Here is an 18208-nt window from a genome sequence, read left to right on the forward strand (position 1 = left end):
TGAAACCACGTGCATGTTAGTGGTATGTACATCCTTTAGGTGATTTGGTGTGGAGTACAGAGGAAAGCAAAACCAGATATATATATATATATATATATATATATATATAAAAATAGCAGACAGTAAGAAGAAACAGTAGATTTACCCTGAAATCAAAATTCAAGAATACAAAGCATCTTATATCAATATAAATATCCAAATCAATATGACAAATTAGGATGGCTGTCTCAGTGAAAGAACATTGTATTTCATATAAATAATAAGATCCCAAAAATATTTTAATGTTTTTGAGAGAAGCTGAAAATGTCCACTGTCATTGAGATAAAATGAAGTAGTGATATATGTGGATTGTCTGTTGGTTTACTTTCCACCTTTTGGAAATGAGACACAAGCCAGTTAAGAGACAGCAAGAAGAAACTTCACTGTGCAAAGAAAAAATCCACAGTATGCAAAGGGGTTTTTTTGCAGAAAGTACCTTTTCTTTAAGTGTAGGTATTTTTCAAAAGATATCAGAGAATTAGAACTAAGAAAGATCTTCTTCCCTTATTTAGTTGGGACTCCTACAGATTCATAGACATTGATGCCAACTGTCTGTTATGATCACTGTCCCATCTGACTCATATAAATCAGCTTGTAAAATTTCACTCAGTAATTCCTTTACCAAGCTTATAACAACACACTGCTAATTAAAAGGTTGTGATCTGATAGTGTTTTCACTTATGCTAAGAGTCTCAATGACTTTAAAATAACTAATCACACCCACGTTAAGGATGAAAAATACCACATGAATCTTACATTGTATTGATACCTAAAGTATAATGAAACTACCACTGTCACGCACACTGGGTAAGGAATCTGCAAGGATCTGGGGCTTGAGGGGGTGGTTTTGGAGAGAAGGCAGCGTCTTTTGTCCCCTTTGCAACTGTCCCCCCACTCTGCAGGTGGTCAGACGTCTCTGGCAGCTCCCACCCAGCACAGACCTTCCTTCACCCACTCGTGCAGTGAGAACAACAGACCTCGATGGGTGCTTGGCTGGCGGGAGTGGGAGCCCCACCAGGCACGAGCTTTTCCTCGAACTGCCCCACGTGTGCTCTGCAGAAGACAAAAATGCCCCGTGCGGGCCCTTCAGTCTGCCCACCGGCATCCCTCAGAGGATGGGCACGGGCTGTTGTGCGGACCGGTGCAACGTGGAGCCCGTGTCTGGTGCCGCAGGTGCCGGCGCAGCAGCGGTGCTCTGTTGCTGGGGCCTACACACAGAATTCACAGACACCCCTCGAGGTCCAACAGTAGCATCCATCACAAACACACGTACCCTGAGACAGTGAATCTGAATCTTGTTTTGCAAGAACTTGATAGCGGACAACTCTGCGTCTTGTACTTCTTTATAAAAGAGATGGTGTTCACGCTTCGCTGTGCTTCACGCCATATTTCATTTTCTATGGTTGCAGGATAGGTGCACACGCAGATTTGCCAGCAGAGGCTACAAATGCACAAACATGCAACAGGGAGTGTGAAGGACACGCTTTTCTCCAGAAAGTCAGTTAAAATCTCTGACTGATGGTAGCTCAGTGAAACTTCATTTGACATTTCCAAAAATGTGACTGGAAGAATAAGTGATTCCCAGAGGACTTCTCAGGAACAGTCCGAAGCTACAGGCCAGATTATTTATTTTAGGAGACTGCTGACTGAGCCCATCTGTTGGGTCTGGTGCAGCTTTTCTTTTATTCATTTAATCAAGTCAACTTAGCATCCTCAGTTTTCTTGCAAATATTTTACCATACGTACTTTGAGACATATTGTGGTGGGGGAAAGAACAGGGTTTTTTCTGGACAACTATCATCCTTCAGCTTACAGAAAGTTATAAATATCTTCCCTTTTGCAAAATTACTCTATACAAACCCCCCTCAATATGCTACTGAAGGTAGGTATGCTCACTGGTAAAGTAAGTCCACGGGAGAGACAGGTCTCTACTCCACTTTGTTTCACAAATAGAGTTAAGTAACCTGCAGCATCAAGGAGCACCCCAACTAACAGCAGTTAAACACTGTATCTCGTGTACTAGTGTTAATTTTATCAACACAGTCCACGAACTTTTTAGAAGGCATGGAGAATACTGGGAGTGGAACAAAAAGAAGTTTTCGAAGGAGGGAAATAGCGTTCACATTTCGATAAGCTCCAAAAATGCCTTTCCAAACAGAGGTGCTTTGTATTACGCCATTCCTTTTGGCCATTTGGGGATTTTTCATTAGATGTATGAACTTCTTGCCATAGTAATAAAGGTCAGGCTCTATTGTACCTATTTTATGATACTGACTAGCACAAGTCATGTATACAAACCCAGGAAGTATTTATTTATGTGGAATACATACTTATATAGTGGACTACAAATCATTTAAAGATGCCTATGATATGAATCATACCACAATTTCATGGATAAGTGGAAACATTATGCAACTTATTGAGTTTTTAAAGCACTAACGAATGTGAACTACATAGCAGACTTGGGCTGGACCTTTTCACCCCTTCTAATATATGCTGTGGCTATTTAATATTCCTCACTAGGGAGTAATGCTGGCATACAAGTCGGCAATATATTAGGCACTGGAGCCATGAACCTAGTGAGAACATAAACTAAACTGATTTTCAATTTTGGTACATTACAAAAAGGACTATTATTGTGAGGTTAGAGATGTCAAAGTTGGTGACCTGGTATAATGAAGTAGTCCCTGCCACATAGTCAAGCATGAAAAGTAATTGGAGGCGGTATAAACTTTTAGAGGCTTAGGGGCTTTTCCCTCCCAAATTAAATATTCTTTTGCACACACTTTTTTTTTTTTTTTTAATTAAAAATAGTAATTTTTGTGAAGCATCATAAAAGCAGAAAAGATGCTGCTGTAAAGTTTGCAGTTGATGGAGAATCATGTGTTTAGAAATGAGGTCACATCTTAACGCTTGGGTTACTCACATAAGGCACTGATGAAAAGCAAGTTGCTACCTGCCAGCTAAGAATGACATTAAAATATTATGGCAGCATGTGACCAGCTTTAGAGCTTAAAATCTTGAAAGGACACAGACAATGTCCCCTTTGAAGAACATTCCTGAAGATCACTTTACAGTTTCTGCTAAGCTTTAAAACACAGAATAAAATGCCCTATGTCTAAGCAGCAACGGTAAAAGTTGTTTCTTCCTAGCTGTAACGTTTACATCTGAAAAAACACCACTGAAGTGTGCACAGGTTTTTCAGCTTGTCTGTCAGAGAAAAGGGGTTAGCATTTAATCTAGGGAATGATGTGTTAGTACTGTGAATCCCATACTCCAGGTGTTCATTATGGCTCCACATCCCAACTTACTGCACTGGCTTTGACCAATTTATTCCTGATTTCCTCTGGCACAAGCACTGCATGAGCTGGCACCACATCACTCCCCAGGAAATAGACTGCAGAGGGCACTCCTATATAAGAAGGAACTGCAGTCTCCAGGCTCATTTACTTTTAGCCTCGATGATTCATTGTTATTTTTTCTTCTTTAATAATTAATGACACTGTTATTACACTAAAAGGAAAATCTTATTATTCTTGACAATTGGTTTTGTTATGATTATTTAATTTGCCCCCCCCCAGTTTATACAATTACAATGTCTGTCAGTGCTCATATCATGTTCAGGTCATCAGCCTCAGAAATTAAATGTACACAGAAGGGTGACCTATTAATATACCATCCCTAGGCATAAATTGAGCGAAGCAGCACAGGGAGTACATGGATGAGGACAGAGACGGCTTTTGCCATGTGTCTGGGAAGTGAGAGAGATTCTGACTGAGGCAGGCCAGCCATGGGGCAGTATGAAAGCTACCTTCCCCTTCCTCTCATCCCATCTATGGAAAGGTTTGTTGGAAGCATTACTTTGGTCTGGATTTCAGCTGTGACAGCAACAATAAAACAGCCTCTCAAACAACAGATCCTGAGGGTGGATTTCTGCCCCCTGAACTGAACTGCTCTTCAGGAGGTGGGGCTGGATGAACAGGCTGCAGCTAAATGTGGCCAGAGATCTGCAGTTGGCATGGCACAGCAGAGGCAGGGGGGGATGCGATAGACTGAGGACTCTCTGAATAGTGGGCAGCTGGGTTAAGGCTGCCATAACACAAACTACTCTCTAGAGCTGTTACATTAGGCCATTAAAACCCTGAGATGCCCCAAGAATAAGAAGAAATGTGTGTAGTTTATGGCTACTTTAGCCTCACCATCCCCCCTTCCCTTTTTATGAATTAGAAGTAAAGCCTGTAATGGCATCATGCAACATCTCAGCCTTAAGGCTGAATAGCTTAAAGCCAACAGAATTAATTCTGGAAGTTCAGCTGGAGCCTGTGCAGCTTCTATTGCAGTTTAAATGTGTTTCCAATATTTAACTTTTTTTTTAATGAGAACAAGTCCATACTAGCTTTGGCTTCTGCAGGGGATACAGATCATGTATCATCCAACCAACAACAGAAGGGTCATTTTGTTTCCTGTGGGTAGTGGAAAGTGATCTGCCTTTTCACACTTACTTCTGGAAACTCATCACAGGGAACGTGTAAGATCAGGCTAATGCTGCGCAAAAGAGCTGTCTGAGCAAGGATAGTGGGACCTGGATGTTGGAGAAGCAAATACACTTCCACAGCTGAGCCCTGAATCGTGTTTATTTTCAAATCAAAGACCTCACATTTCAAGTGAGAGATTTGCTCAGTAAAATGCATGCATTTCATATTTCATTACCACATGCTGTATATCTCATACAGTGGTTAAGAAAAGGAGTGTGGAAAGGACAGTTATTCGGGGGAGCTGTAACCATAAAGATTCCACTGAATAGGATTTTCCCTTGTTCCAAACTGTTATCTCACTAGATAAAAACATTGTGCTTTATGATTAAGCTAATTGTGTTGGACAAACCAGTCTGCAGCTCTAGAAGCCTGGATTTTCAAATGTGCTGAGCACTGGCAGCTGCAACCAAAGTCAGTGGGGGTATTTAAAGTGCAATTAAATGTGAAATTGTCTAAAAATTAAGGCCAGAGGCTGTCTGTAAAATGGGAGTAGAGATGCTACCTTGCCTCACAGGGGTGCTGTGAACATTAGTGGCACAGCTACTTAGACTAGTGAGAAGTTATACTGAAAAGTCTGTGGAAAAAAAAATTGCCTTTTTCAGACCAGGCTTTGGCTATGAATGTTAAAATATGTTCTTGAGACACAGACTGAACACTGAAGAGGAAACAAGCATGTATGGCTTGCCCATGTGTAGCCTGAATGGATGACGGGTCATCCCCCCTTCCTCCCAAAATAGGTTAAAAATCATAATAGGTATATACTTATTATGGTATAATGGACTGAATTACTGTTGAGCAAGCATATCTAATTCTAGCATTCCCTAGAGCATTTCCCCTAAAGGGTGTATGTGGTATTTTAAAAAATATATATATATATTTATAATTATAGGTAATATGCATAAACAACATGCATTTAAGTAAGAAATATTTATAGATAGTCCAGTTAAGGGAGGGGAAGATGATTAGGGGACTGGCACATCTGACTTGAAAGAGGTGATAATGTTGAGCCTAGAGAAGAGGAGAAGATAAGGTTCATGGTGAGAATCTCATCAATGTGTACAAATACCCAAAGGGAGCGTGTAAAGAAGATGGAGTTAAGCTCTTCTCAATGGTATCCATTGAAAGGACAAGAGGCAATGGGCACAATTTGAAACACAGGAGATTACATTAATAAAAATGTAAGAAAGAAACATTTTTACTACAAGGAACACTGGAACAAGTTGCCCAGTGAGATTGTGGAGTTTCTATCACTTGAGATAACCAAAACTCAGCTAGACAAGATCCTGAGAAACCTGTCCTCCTTGACTCTGCTTTTAGCAGGAGGATGGACTAGAGAGATCTCCAGAGGTGCATTCCAACTTCAACCAGTTTGTCATAAGCGAGACAATATTTTTTTTTCCAGTTTCTCCTTTATCCACTTTCCTTGAAGTATTGGCAGAATAGGTCAGTTTGTATCTTGTTCTGGTCTGGGGTTTCTCGTTTTTTTTTTTTTTTTCTCCTTTATCAACTCTATCTTTTCCTTTTGTGGATGTTGCTGTGTAATTTTACAGGTTATTGTAGTGTTCTGCTGGGTCTCCTGAAGTTAAAACCTGTTTCTTCTTTTGTGAATGAAGCTTCAGAGCAACATCACTGAGTGCCCCACTGAGAAATAAAAAGAGCACAGAATGTAGCAGAAACTGAAATGAAAGTATTCTCCTTAATGTCACTACAGTAGCAACTGAATCTATTTCAGTGTACTTTTTCAACTGAATAGGGAAAACACTTCTAATAGATGAAGACTAATTTGCCCGTAACTACCTATAAATTGAAGAAGTGACCAAGAATGAGAACTGACATCCTAATAGCGATAAAGTGAAATTATTATATAGGAACATAAATTTGTAATTTAAATCATTTGGGGGAGTGGTTCTAAGGAAATAAAAATACCAGAGTTGAATACCCATAATAAATATAATTGGAATTAGCAGTAAATATTGCCCTGCAGCCTGCTCTTACAACTGAGACAGTTTTGTAATGCTTTAGATCCTATGACACAGTGATTTATATGCTTCTCTTCTTAAATGTTAGAGCAAAACTATAGTCTATATTGCCTTAACATATTTCCTGCCTTTCCATAAATGATTGACTGACCTACTGGCTTTACAGTCATTTTTTGATAGGTTTTCAAATTAGTATTTAACCATATAGTGACTGACATGACATAAACTCAGCAGTGTACCTTGCCAGGGTGATGGGAACATTTTTAAATAGTGCTGCATAAAGTATTTTTAAATAGTGCTGCAAACCATTTAAATGATTAACACAGTTACCATTAGCAGGCTAAAAGATAATTACAGAATGATTCACAATGTTTTGTTATTGTACTAGCTATTTGTATTTGGATTGTGGTAGCATTCAAAAATTGTTCAACACAGCTGCAAAAAACCTATCAAAGTCTATAAATACTTCCAGGCAACAGGGACAACACTGTGTCACATTGGATATACTAATTATGCAAGATCCTCAAATCAGATTTTTTCTTTTTCTTTCACACATTCTGCTTTTTTTTCCTCTTTAACAACAGTTTTCTAACTACTTGTTCCAGTTGGCCTTCATTGATATTTCTTGCTTGGTTTTGTAGGACTCTGGGAAATACAACTGACTGGTATAACATGTGAGTATGTAATGAGTGCTATTAGATCATCTTTTTGTTCATTCAAATTCTAAGCAGAATCTATCTTCTGTACCTTATCTGACCAGTCTCACCAATACCTCAAGCACTGTGGTTTTTTTATAGTGATATTCAGGATGATTTTCAGTCTCTTTTTCTTGCATATATTGGTTGGTTTACTACTAAAGATACTGATGGGGGGGCTGCAAAATATCACTTACTTCCTTCTAAACTATAGCCTCAGTATCTGTACTTGGCTTTATTCTGCCTCCATGTTTGGATATTTTTTGTTCAGGAAGAGGGAGTCGAAGTGGGGTTCAACAAATGTGATTATAATATTGTATATAATGTTATAATACTATTATAACATATAATAATGTAGCACATTATTGTGTGTTTACTGAGATTTACTCCACTCCTGCAGTATGAATAAACTTACTTAACATTAACAAATCTGATAATGAATCTACTGGTTGGAATGTTTCATGACATTATTATGCCCCTTCTTATGTCTATTGACCAGAATAGCATCCTTTGAGTGAGATTAGAAGAGAAGGTGTAAGTGCAAGGATTTTCTTAAGTGCCTTGGAGGTGTGAGACAAAAATGGGACACTGGCAGCAGAAAGGGAAGACGAAGAGATCCCTTACACCCCAACGAAAAGGCTGAGAAGCTTGAACTAGTATTTTCTTCCTTTGAAGATATCTACTAATGACAGGTCTTCAAGTTCTCACTTTTCCTAATATCCTGAGCAACAGTAAAGATTGTTGGTTTTGGTTAAAGACTGTTTCACAAATGAAGACTTGTAGGAAGAACTAAGGTGATTTGTCAACTCCTTGCTGTGCCATACATGACAACTCAAAATAGGACCAAAATAGCCAGTTTAGAAACAGAAGATACAGGACCCAGAAGACAGTTTCCATCAAAGTTATTTTTATGCTCAGTTGGGGGTGTTTGAGCTATTTATGAAATCCAGATAGAGAAATTAACATTTCTGAATAATCCTAGAACAAATGATGAGGAGTGGGATCATGCTGGGCTGTATAACATTTTATTCTATAAAAATATTTTCCATTAGATTTTGTGGGACGTTTATAACCCAAAGGATTCATTCAAAAATCCCAAGCATTATTGTAACAATATAGAGGGAGATGACACATGGCAGAATGATAATTTCTTACCATGACATATGGATTAAAATGTAGTCAATGCCTTTGTTTGCTCCCAGTTTTGAATGAAGACATGGTAATACCATGGGGTTCATACAGTGCAGGCAAAATTGCATGCAACATTTCTGTCTCTTCTGCTAGGACTTTTTAAATTCAAATGAGTTAGTTATATTCAGAATGTTAAACCAAAGAGATAGCACATGAAGAACATATCTGTATCAAAAATATTTATCCATCTAGGCGACATTGGGGGACAGGCAGAGAAAAATATTTTCAACATCATCATTTGCACTGCAAACACGCTGTACACAATGGCTGAAAGGACTTCAGACACTGTGTAATCACATAATAAAAGGTAGTTCTTGTTCTAAATTTTGTGTTTAAAGTGCATACAGCAGGGAGAGGGAGAAGAAACACCAGACTGTGACTGGAAAGTGAGGCAAGAGAGTCTGAGTGCCTGACAGCATTGCTCGGGAAGCGCACTAGGCAGCAGGAACTTCTCTCCCCAAAATCTCAGCCAGAACTTCAATAGCATTCCCTTAAGTAAAAAGGAGAACTGGAAGACAAATAAATTGGTCGACTTTTTATCTTTCTTCAGTGAGAGGTTTAACTCAGTTTCAATTTGAAGTTCAGATGAAGGTTGAGTCTTGTCTTATTTTATCTAAATGAGTTCATCTGTCTCATATCACAGCTTTACTTTGTTATGCATTTTAGTCTTCTGGTCTTTTTCATGTGAGGTAGTAAATACTGGCTCTTTTCAACAGCTGAAATGTCAGGACATGATCATTTTTAATGTGCTAGATTAAATCTGTGAAATGCTGCATTTCTTTTTCAATGATCTCTGGAATGAAATCACAGTTCACAGGGCTAGAGGACTGGAAGTGACGTGTGGGGTCACCAAGCCCGGTGAAGAGTTCAGCCCAGTGCACTCGTAATCCCTTTCACATGCCCACGGACTCATGAGGTTTTTTGGTTTGGGGTTTGGGGTTTTTTTGGCAAAATTTGAACACTTCACTGCAAACAGACACTTAGGAAACAAGATTTTGCTCTTTGGTGGAGGCTGAAACCTGAGTCCTCAAACAGAAAAGAGCTTGCAGGATCAGTCATATTTTATATAGGTAACCTGGGATAGGGATATTGATGCTGGATTCTGCCTCTTACGTTGGTCATTGTGATGAGATCCTGACTCCACCACTATCCCCCACCTTATCTTTCTGCATCTCAGTTTCCCCATGTGTCCCTAGGAACAAAAAAATGTTAAGTACCTTCAAATCTGCTAGTGAACAGCTTTATGTAAGAGCTGCATTCAGTCGGAGGCAGGCCAGAGCAAACCAGGCAGCTTCAGCTTCTTCGTGTTACTTCTGTTATTAGGGTGTTAATTCACCCTAAGTTAAAAATAATCTTGATCCTGTCTTACTTTTTTTTTTTTACATGCAGCAGTTTAAGTTGAAAAGGTCACTTCTTTCTCTGGTAGCTCAAGTTCTGTGCTTTATAAGCAGTTTCAGGATATATCATGTCATAGGATGTCAGACACTACATTCCTTCACACTTTTTAAATCACTGGTTCTTTCTATATGAAAGTAAAATTTTGTTAGAAACCCATTCAGGTTTGCTTTCATTTGAAAAAAATGAGGCCTTTATTTTACAAAACATTTCCTCATCCAGAGCTTATTTCCATCTACCAGATCAAGTTTTAGACAAACAGGGGATTTTTTAATAGAGATTTATCACTCATTAAATTTGATTTACATATTCTCTTTTGGTAAGAACTAAGAAATATTTTTCAACATCAGGCGTTTTTTGAAGACAATCAGGCTTTTTTGAACATAATGGAATAATGACATAACCTTCATTATAACAACTCAAATGCTACAATATAATACATTTGCTTAAGTCTGGGAGAGGGAAACCAAACCAATTTATTATCGCCTGTTGATTCACACTCACATGCTGTGCAGTTCGTGTGAAGGTCCCATTTACTTTTTCACACGAACTGCCACAGCATGGTTTAAATAGAGGTTTCTCTAGCAGTAGTGTTAAGGTTCCTCATTAACATCATTTCTGGAGTCACTGGGCCAAGTATATCCCTAGTGCAATTCCACTGATCTCAGTGGGGTTATCCTTGAGATATATTTGGTCCATTGTTTCTACAGAACCTCTTTGTTCTTTTTTGATCTCTCTAAGAATTTTGTTACTTTGAACATTTCTCACAGACCAAGCTATCATGCTGAAAAGTTTGCAACATTTATAAGTAATTTCTCAGGTATTTCTATCTATCTGTACACCAAAACAAGACATTATATCCAGTAACATATTGCTATTTATTTTTATATTTTATAAACTACACTTATATCCTGTTTTCCAAGAAAATCAATAAACACATTGTAAGTTTCTCTTCTTTTTTTTTTTTTTTTTTTTTAAATTCCAAAACTTGATGCAACTACCAAAAATCATCTGAGACAGACTGCAAATGCATTTGGCATTATTTTCTGCCCAGCTCTATCACTTGCAATTTTTGGAAACAAATAATTGAGTAGTGATACTCCCAGTCCAATATATTCTCATATTGAAAACTCTGAGCTTGTCTGATGTTCTGTATCAATACTGAATGTTTATCTTCATTAGATCTGGGATTTTTTTTTTTTTTTTCATTTCTATTAGGAAAAAAATGTGTGCAACATTAAAAAAAATGTTAAAATCAACCGATGCACAAAATTTTGCACAAGTTAGGTTTGCAGTTAATGACCATTCTGTATGTTGTGTATATACATGTGATTTACACGACTTTTAGATTTTCATTCAAGAGAATGAAAAGTCTGCTTAGGGAAGACAGCATACGAAAATTAAATCATGCCTGTGATAAATGGTTGGGTAAATGGAAAACACAGCTCAGTCTCAAAACACTATCTCTTATTCCTTTCTGTATATTACTGCGGTTTTGCACAGGTGTTTGGTTGTCTTATTAATTTATAATAATTTTCCTAGCAAACTATGAACTTAGCACATGAACATCTTTATTTGCCTTTATATTCAAAGACTCTGCCTCTGTCAGATACTACAAAAATGATACAGATAATACACAAAAACTAAATCTGGTTTTCACCAAATCCATGACCTACAGAGGCAAGTGACTTGGACTGGGACCCCTGGTTCCCTGAGCTCATACTTATCTTGATGTCAAGATCTTTTTGTTCTCCAAACTCTTAAAATAATTAAGTCCTAACGTGAGATTGCATTCTGCAGGAAACAGCCTACAGGCTCCAGAGGAATTAAACCACTGCTTGTTAACTGCTGCTTGCAGTAGTAACATTTGGGTCTGATGATAACAAACGGGGCTGGAAATGCTCTCATGGAAAGCTCTGGTGCCAGTGTGGCCTTTACTTTATGCACAGACGGACACATTCAGGGACGTGCCCCAAGAGATGTGCACCTGTGAGTTGCATTACTTATTCAGATACAGGTCTGTGACTTTTTGCAAAACTCCCAGTCCCTTTGCGTATGTTATTAACATTGAAGGCAGAAATGATACTGCATCTAAATAAGGATATGGAAGAGTCTCATTTAAAACTTCTCAGAAGCAAAGCTTGCGTTCAAACTGCACTCACAGGATTGGTTTATTTTTATAGAGGTTTATATGTGAGACAGAATGGAAAAAAGTAGTTTAGTTTTATTTAACATCTCTCTCAAAATCCTAAAGACTGCTTTCAGATGGATTAGGTGCTGGTAAGCACAGTGACTATGTAGGCAAACATTAACGGCCAAGCTTCAGTCAGTAATAACCCTTCATGTTATATTATGTGCTAAGAAAGTGAATGTTAGTTAGAAACCTGGGGTTGTCTCTGTGCTCCTTTCAAAAATGCCATGTGATCGTTTATCTACAAAACGCTGGAGCTCAGATAAAGAGCTGAAGGTCTCATCCAAAAGCTGGTGCCTTCAGGCAACACCTGGTACATCACTGAAGTGTTTGTATTATAATACCACTCCAATCTCAGTGTGTTATTCATCTCTTCCTGGTCCACAGATCAATGAGACCAAACGGCAATACGCTGAAATATTAATATATTTTAACTCTGATCTTTATACGTAAAGTGGTCCATGAACAGAATAAAGGCAGAAATTGAGGCAATAATCTGTAGTTTCCATTTCTTGATCAGCTCCTGGAATTTCCTTGTATCAGCAACCATCGATTTCACAGAGAGTAGGTGAAGTCATGATTTTATGTCACATGCCAGCCGCTCTTGTGCAACACTGCAGAGCGTCCTGATGCACAAATACAAGAAACAGGGCACGCAGTGTGTGCTCTGCAGGTAGAAACGCTCTGATGAACGTACCATCCTCAGGATGTACATCCTGCAAAATGCAGCAGAGACCCAGAGAGTTGGGATGCCATTTTGACATGCTTGAGGCAGAGGGGATGACAGCACCTTTTCTCCCCACTGAGCCACAGGGCCACCATGTACTGATTGGAAATTAAGAGCATATGGGACCTTTCACAAATAATGGCTTGCATGAATGTTCTGGAGGGGCGCTTCCACCTGGCAGCCATCCTTGGAGCATTATGGCTGGGTCTATATTGTGCTGCTAAGCCATTCCTAAGAGCCCTCCTCCTGAGAATGGTGCAGCTGGGAGCTCTTCATCGGTGCTGTCACTGCAGGCCTTCGGAGAGCTCCTGAGCACCACAGGGCCATCACGTCCTCACCATCCCTTGGCACAAGTGGGGAAGAGTACCCTGAAAGGCTTTTCACAATCCTGGGTACTGACTTTTATTGCTGCCTAAGATCTTCATTACAAGAGTAAACCCCAATTTTTTCTAGGGTAGAGTTTAAATGCAAACAGCTTTCTCATACTCATTACAGAGCATAAAAAAACTCTGTGACATTTTTCCCAGTCTTTCTTAGCTCAGGGGCCTGCCTACCAAGCCTCAGTTATGCCAGCTTTATGAAGAGAGAAAAAAAATGAGGACTTAGGATCTCAAATCACATAGATCTGGGCTGTGTTGTTGTCATGGCTTGAACCCATCCAGCAGCCAAACACCATACAGCCGCTTGCCCACCCTCCACTGATCCGGGGGATGGGGGAGGGAGTTGGAGGGGTAAAGCGAGACTTGTAGATTGAGATAAAAGCAGTTTAATAATTGTAATAAAATAAAACAATAGCAATCATAGAAACTACAAATGGGTAATGCACAGTGCAATTGCTCACCACCTGCTGACTGATACCCAGCCTGTTCCCAGCTGGCGATTCCAAAATCCCAAATCCCGCAATTGCAATCCCAGAAGTGAGAGAAAACCCCTTCCTTTCTGGACACCCCTCCTCTATGTACTGAGCATGATGTTACATGATATTTCATTGGCTTTCATTGGCTTTCATTGTATTTCATTGTATTTCATTGGAATATTTCATTGGCCAGTTTGGGTCCAGTGCTCTGGCTGTGCTGTGCTTCCTCCCAGCTTCTTGTGCACCTGCGCACGGGCAGGACACAGAAAGTTGGAGAGTCCTTGAAATCTCAGCAATAACTGAAAACATCAGTGTGTTATCAACATTCTTCCCATACCAAACCCCATACTGAATCCAAAGCACAGCACTATTCTCTCTACTAAGAAGAAAATTAACTCTGTCTCGGCCAAAACCAGGACAGTTTGTAAAAAACACATTCAGGGCATTGGTAAAAATCTGCTTTCCAGCTAAGTAAAACAAACTTAAATGAAAAACAACTTATCAGCTTTTGTGTTTAATTTGACTTTAAAAAGCCTATATGTGCAGAATCGTGCTTTGACATTTTAATAATGCTGGTCCCACTGTTATTTGGAGGACACAGTTTCTTGGATGAAGTACTGGAAATTATTTTAGTATTTTCAGTAACAATAACAGTGATGAGTAACTTCCTGGATAATAAGTGCATCAGGCAATGCACGTTGTTCCTCAATCTGATAAACTCTTAGCAGGGAACTTCCCTTCTCTGTGGTTGCTGCTCTGCCCTGGGTTTTTGTCTCTTCAGAACAGCCAGATCTGTATAATCTAGAGAGTCAAACACTGAGCAATCAGTACCACCAGGGCAGTGTTTTTAATGAGAAAATGAGTTAAATAAATGGAATGTCATTAAGACAGATGACTATTTTGGAGATGATGCCAACAGTATAACAGAAAGTTACTTTAAAATATTGCTTGCTATACATTTATTTTCAATGCATATAAAATTATAGAAACAAGCCACTTTAAATAGCTGAATAAATGGACACTCTTTGCATACACTATTTCAAATCCCAGTAGTATTTCAGCCTCTTGGATTTGTCTCCTGAACTGTCAAAGAGGGTTCTGGACAGTCTCTCGGTGTCTCTGACTGTTAAATCCTTAAGCAACATGTATATATGCCTACGGAATGGGTCAGCTTGCAGACAGAAATGTCCCAGTCTAAAAAAAAGTTTAAAAAAAAAAAAAAAAGATGAAACAGATTGGTGCTTAGAATAGTGCTGTGAAACCCTTTGCCCTCAGTTGACTGGGCTTATTCCAAGATTCAGTGTTCACTTAAACAGGGTATGAAAAAAAAAGTGATGTGTCCAAATATTCCTGTCATACGCTCCAGCGATTTTTTTTGACAATGTTTTGTTCTGTGACTGTTTAGTTCAATTCATTCAACCTTCACTTCCAAACGTGCCATACCATTTCTCCAGCAATAGACACTTTAACCTAATAAGAGGCTGTGTTTTTCTTGTTTTGTGTCTATAGTGAACTTTTCCCATTCAGAAAGTATATTTTTTTTAAATGTAATTGAGCATATGCTAAGACCTAGCTGGCTTTATCTTAACTACACACATAGTAATGCTCTTCTGGGTCTTGTACCCATCCTCCTCACCTACCACCTCTTTATTCTTTGTTGTGAAGCTTCCATATAAATAGTGCTTCATGTCAGAGTCACAATGTTATTAATGAACCAGAGAAGTTTTTAAAATTATAGATGTTATTGCATTCTTCCCCAGGTGAAATGATCATCCCTTTCTCTGGAAATCAGCTTTTAAGTGCTAACAGTGCACAGGTCTAAGATCAGAAATCTGCAAAGTATTGATTAACCAGTCAGTACAAGATAGTGGGAACTGGAAGAATCACTGAAGAAACAGGAAAGAAGAAAAATAAGGGTCTGAATATTAGAATCTTTAGACCTGTTTTGGTGGATTTTTATTTGTTTCTCTGTTCTGAAGGTGGAAAGTAATTGGGCTCCTTGATTTTCACAGTACTAAAACATTATTTAGTTTGCTTTATTATCAAATTTTGACAACTGTTTTGTAAACAGGATAACACAGACAACAGGGGAGAATCTGTTGCAAGTCATCACTTTCGTTCTCAGTCAAAGTTCTTTATTTCTCTGCTTTGTGGCATCCTAAATTTATCCCCAAAGGGGACCACAATGATGATATCATTATCGCTGTTTTCACCCAAGAAATTTAACCCCTTCCTTCGACAGGGAACTGAAACTCTTGGTACACAGAAACTTGCCAGATATCCAAGGATAAGAGCCAAATTGGTCAAGCTATTTCACTTTACACAGCTGCAAGGAAGACCAGCTTCAGAGAAATACAATTAAAATTGTTGTGTGACAGGTAATTTTTATTGTATTTTATTGCATTGTAATTAAATGTAACATCATAACCTAAAAGCAACACTATAAACTAGATTGTACTGGATAAAAGAGGCTGGATTATTATTTTCAGCCTGGATAACTAATGTTCCCCAGATATCAGATTCTCATGAGATGTCAAATGAAGTAACATGTTATTTCATACTCATATCCTCCCTGTTTTTCCAGGAAGCTCTAAATAGCTCTACAGGAACATTTCAGAGTCAGATGAGTACAATTTCAACATTTTGCAAACACCTAAGGTTCTTTTGCCTTGTCCATAACAGCAACTGTTAAAGAAGAGAGTTGTTTAGTTTTCTTGCAGCCAATGTATCTGTTGGATACTTATGGATACTATCTCTGAATGATTTTGCATATCATGAGATCTACATCTAAGACAATATTAGCAGTGCCAGCCACTGCAATGTAATCTAATATATATATTTAAAAAAAAAAAAAAAAAAAGGATGAAAGATGGATCCACATTCTTAAAAGACTATAGACCTGTGGGGATAAAAAAAGCATTAAAACAATCTTCGATGGCTTTTTACTGTGCACCCACTGAGGGTACCTTTGGTTACCTGCTTTGGGGGGAAAAAATAAGAATAACTTATTTGTAGCTTTACCAGAAATGTCCATCCAAATTCTTTGCCTCTGTAAAAATTATTTCAGAAGTTGGCAGTGTGGAGGTTATTTCAGCAATTGGGAAACCCCAAGAAAGAATAGAAATGCATTTTTGACATACAGAATTTGAATCACCTCAAACAATGTGACTGACATGCATTGACAGGGCAAGGAATTATATATACAGCTAAACATCAACATTTATTCCTAACTTTAGACCAAATGGGGTCCTGCAGAAGATATCTCATAGCTTCCAAACCATATATACCTTGCTACAACAAAATGCTTTCCGTGTCTTGCTACAATTAACAGAAGGATTTACTTTTAGTTGAATAGGAATTCAATGAAGAATAAGAAATTAATTAGTTAGAGGTGAAATCCACAGAAGGAACTTATAAATATCAGACTCCAGTTAAGTACCAAGGCTGTGTGGGGACAGTTGGGCACATAAGACTAGGCTTTGCAAAGTCTGACATAGTGCCTGGAGAAGCACCAAAGTCAGGCAAGAGGAAATGTTGAGCACAAAATTCCATCTTTTCCTAGTGTTATATTGTATCTATACCCCTCATTTGGGTTAGGGTGGCACATAAAGGGAAAAAAAAAAAAATGGCAAGCAAATAAATGTGTGAATAGGTCTTTAAATTAAAGCTTACTTGGAAGGAGAATGATAGAGGCCTATTCACTGCTTGGTTTAACATAAAATAGTGAACTATTGATCAGAGCAGTCTGAAATATTCATCTCTCCCCCTCCAGGCAAGTTCTCTAATCTCAAGGCCAACCGCTTAACAAGTATTAAATTATTTCATTCAAAATGGAACCATTTCCACAGAAATATTCAGAGGCTTCTCTCATCCCAGATTTCCCCAAGGCACCCTCCAGAAATTTTTGGAGAAAGACTTTAAGCCAGAAAGCTGTTGGACAAATGGAGGGAAAAAAAACCCCAGGTTTTCCAAGTCCCAAAGAGATGATCTAACTGCTGAGGTGCTGGGCAAAAACACGAAAGCAAGAACAAAAGTCACTGTGTTAAGACCGGTCAAGAACTCCATGAATCTTCAGATCTAAATTTTTCATGAAGCATATGGCTGACTGAAATATGGGGACCACAGTCCCAAAGGCTCCACTGAGACTTGTTGTGAAATGGAATTTTGAATAGAGATTGGTTTAGCTCTACTTCCTTTTGAGGGATTTGGGTATTTTTTTTGCTTGGTTGTTACTGTTGTTAAACCATTTTTGTTTGTAGCTGTTGTTAAACTAGCTCTCAGCCATTACTTTGTTTTCTTCTCAAAAATTTATTTGTTATTGTAATTCATGAGTGAGGCCGTCATTTCCATAATTTATTTTCTCCTGTAATTATGTCATCTTGTTTTGGACTTGTTATTTAAAAAATTCTTATGTTTTGCAAACATTATGCAAAATTTGAAAAATAATAAAGAAATTGAGAATGAGATTTCCAAAAGAGTTCTTGCAATCATCTTACAGAAAAAGATAGAAGCCTTGCTTTGGAAACCACTAGTGAAATTGTTTATATCCACAACATTCCTAGCAAGTATTTGTTTTAACTGAATTCTAAAAACTTCTGAA

At 38.3% G+C, this 18208-nt stretch overlaps 1 long non-coding RNA gene across 1 annotated transcript in view; it reads left to right on the forward strand.

The window, feature by feature from the left end:
• LOC116960830 overlaps positions 1-17992 on the forward strand; it is a 168368-nt gene extending 150376 nt beyond the window's left edge. The window contains exons 7-8 of the long non-coding RNA XR_004406617.2: positions 15851-15986; positions 17381-17992. This is a non-coding gene — a long non-coding RNA (uncharacterized LOC116960830). The remainder of the gene's footprint in view (positions 1-15850; positions 15987-17380) is intronic.
• Positions 17993-18208: the final 216 nt, after the last annotated feature.

Source organism: Tyto alba, unplaced genomic scaffold, assembly GCF_018691265.1.
Source record: "Tyto alba isolate M040663 unplaced genomic scaffold, T.alba_DEE_v4.0 Super-Scaffold_16, whole genome shotgun sequence".
Lineage (NCBI taxonomy): Eukaryota > Metazoa > Chordata > Aves > Strigiformes > Tytonidae > Tyto > Tyto alba.